A 3,468-nucleotide genomic window follows, 5' to 3' on the forward strand; every position below is an offset into this window, starting at 1 on the left:
TTGACAAATTAGTGCACCTATACAAATTACCATTGTATTTGGTGTGTTGGGGACACAAAAGATTTTTTTTTATTTGGTTGCAGGGTCATTTGAGAGAGATCATCTTCATCCTACAATTCCCACGGATTGATAAACCTTAGGTCATCCACTTAAGGGAAAATTGCTATTGTCCTACAAAACTCTATGCTTGGAGGCCCAACACGAGTCTACAAGAATAAAGTTGCATAGTAGACATCATATATATGGAATGAAAAAGGCGGACCAAGATAGAAAACCCTATGACAAATACAAATCCAACATCAGGAGTTTCAGTTTTTATTCTACAAATAAACACAACAATCTATATCAATCAGTAGCCCTCCCATGGGAAGGATAGAAGACAACAAGGTTATTCAGCATCCCTTTTCATAGATGCCAGCACCAGCAGAGTTGTTGGGTGCGTTGGGCCTTTCAACAAGACTAGCCTTCCTCTGTTCGTAGATCAACTTCTTAGATTACCTAAATCGAGAAGACAAGTTTACAATGCAGCTCATAAACAAGGTGGATAAAAACATAGTAGTCAAGAGTAAAGAGACTGAAGGCAGTATGAAGAGCTAGTTGTACATACCTCTTGTAACACCAACTGATCTATTGATTCATGTTTCCTTGCTTCTCCTTCTTTTCAAATCTCCCGACGCTTTATCCCCCGCCCCAACTGGACTTCTTTGATGCTTCTGATTCTACGGATCCTTTCAGTTTCTCTAGAGCTTAAATTTTAACAGGACATCAAGGAAAAAAGCAACAGAAACAATATTAGAATGAATAAAAAAATTCAAAGGATGGCACACCAACATAATCTGATTAAAATAGGACTATTAACTCACCGATCTCAAAAGGTGGGCGAACCCTTTCTATTGATTCCCCGGACAGGGAGTGTAGGATGCAACGAGAAGCCTAGAACCATCTGCCTTCTTCAACAACTTGTTAAAAAAATTAACCTACAAAAGATTTAACCGAGCAACTCAAATAACAAGATATGTATCACACTGATATTAATTTATACATCTGGTAGTAAAACATTTAACTCCAAAACAAATATCAAGGTGATTCATCGTTGATGAATTTGTAAGCCCGAACGCAAATTAGGAAGTCCCAACAGTGGCAGTTTTGTACACCAAATTATATATCATCAGAATACTCAATTTGTTTGTTCCCCAGCAATCCAATTAGCCAGCAATACATGGACGAGATCAGTTGTTGTTTTGCATGTTCTTTACTCATATAGTCGTGCAATGTACATTATCATGGTGTATTAATCAATCAACCAAAGGAAGCACAATTCTAAAAATTAATGTTTCTATACTTTGTTCTATAGTTCTATTATATATGATGTTGGTGGTCAAATTCAATTACTCTCCCGCTGACTGAAACTTAACCTCCCTAAAGCATGAACCAGACCTGCTCTTAGGTGCAAGCTTTGTTGATCGAGCAAGTGCATGTATACTCTTTTTATGATTTTCCTTCCGATGTAATTGAGTTTTTACTACCTCATAACGGATACACACAAGGAGGCAACCTCATTCAGCAGTGTATCAGTACCTTACTCTCACAGAAAGCACATACTCCCTCCGTCCCAAAATAAGTGTCGCGGACGTAGTAAAACTTTGTACTACTAACTCTGCAACACTTATTTTGGGATGTAGGGAGTACATCATGCTGCATAATGTAACGAGAGCCGATGAAGCTTACATCGAGGTACATGCATGAGTATAGAGACGGTTCATGAAGAGTTAGATGAACCAAATGGAGCACAGAACACCAGCTGCAGAACACAAGAATAAAATTTATATCTATTGTTATGCAATAGTAATAAATCATGTTTGGCCAGACTCCAAACAAAGCCTCACTAAATTCTTAAGTCATTTAGTAACATGTGATGCAAAATAAAATGGAGCCTCATCAAAAGAAACTCATTTCATCCAACCAAAACAACTGTTATTTGCAATTAATGATAGATCTTCAAATGGTGACCTCTTATTAAATATCCAATGCTAGTTCATAAATTTATAGAGGTGTAGTCATGTAGGCCAAAAATAATATCAACATAGAATCTCATGCTTCATCCAATGGAACATAGATAATCTACCTAGATCCAAGTATGGAAGGAAGAAATACAATATTATCACCTATTTCTTTACATTGCATGCCACAACAAGTAAAAGCACAATCCTATTTCTTTACATTCGCCCTTTCCTTTAATACTTGAAGCTAAAAATGAAATCCCATGAATGATTTGGTAAAGAACTACGATTATCCTTGAAAAATGCGCAGGTACATATGCCAGAACAACACTTACTATTTTCTATTACCATATCCTTCATTAAGGAAAAAAATCCATACATAAGCTTGACCTAACCAAATGACTAACAAACATGTAGCCATGGTTAATACTGCGTGAATTATTCAGGAACTTCTCAGCACAAACTCTATCCACTTCACACTTCTCCTCCGGACTCTATAAATTAAAATATCACACATGCACATGCAAAGGTAGTAGAAGCAAAAAGAACTTACATTGGAAGGAGGCACAACGAATCCGCAGCATGCTTCAGAAGCAACCGAAAGGCAACAGAGCAGAAAAGAACAACTTGGACCGATGGACGACGACGAAGAAAGCAGAGATCTAAAGGAGGCAAAATGCAGTAGTCAGCGAGCAGGTAAATCAAAAACATAGCAAACAATGATGATGGACACACCTCAGCCAAACGGTTCCATGGCAGTCAACCAAAAGAGCGGCAGCAACAAAGAACTAGTGGAGCTGCAGAAGAAAAGAGAGGCAAAAATGAAAGCAAGGAGAAACCCAAATTAGTGCAAAGGAAATGGGGGCAAACCAGATCCATACGTGAAAACCAAATTGACCCAATCCACGGTGGCACTGCGAAAAAAAGCAAATCGACGGAAAGGAAATGGGAGGAGCAGATCCATGGCAAGGCAAGGAGGTCGGGTGGCTCGCGGGGCACCATCTAGGGTTGTCTCCACCACCGCCGCTACATGGGCTCCCTACCGTCGCACCACCCCGCTTTTCCTCGGCTAGCTGATGCGTCCAGGCGCGACCGTCGCTGGTGATGAGATGGGTGTGACAAGGAGATGAGGAGGCGAGCAGACAGACAAGGGAAAAAAGAAAGATGAAGACGGAAGGAGGGGGCTCTCTCCACCCCGTGCAGCACACCGACACACCCAACACGTCGAACAAAGACAAAGACCCACCAATGAGACATGGGCACGTGGCCCCGCAACGCAAATCGAGCCAACAGTCATACAGAGGGTAACCCAGTAATAGCACTGCTATACACACGATGCTAATAGCCGATTTGTGGACGACGCTGGAGATCACACCATACGTCGCACGGCAGCAGCACCGGTGCACCGTTGGATATGTCGTTCGGCTGTATGTCGTCTGTGCAGTATCGGCTGCACAGCAGTTTCGAC

At 40.9% G+C, this 3,468-nt stretch overlaps 1 long non-coding RNA gene across 2 annotated transcripts; it reads right to left on the reverse strand.

The window, feature by feature from the left end:
* Positions 1–241: 241 nt before the first annotated feature.
* LOC123086094 (uncharacterized) lies at positions 242–3,189 on the reverse strand. 2 transcript variants are annotated; one of them, XR_006440397.1, is made up of 7 exons: positions 2,882–3,189; positions 2,736–2,797; positions 2,554–2,662; positions 1,729–1,801; positions 864–977; positions 608–746; positions 242–498 (listed from the first exon to the last, which is right to left on the reverse strand). It is a non-coding gene; the product is annotated as an uncharacterized lncRNA (long non-coding RNA). The 2 variants fall into 2 exon arrangements; XR_006440396.1 differs by having other exon boundaries at positions 2,736–3,186.
* Between the last annotated feature and the right edge of the window lie 279 nt (positions 3,190–3,468).

Source organism: Triticum aestivum, chromosome 4A, assembly GCF_018294505.1.
Source record: "Triticum aestivum cultivar Chinese Spring chromosome 4A, IWGSC CS RefSeq v2.1, whole genome shotgun sequence".
Lineage (NCBI taxonomy): Eukaryota > Viridiplantae > Streptophyta > Magnoliopsida > Poales > Poaceae > Triticum > Triticum aestivum.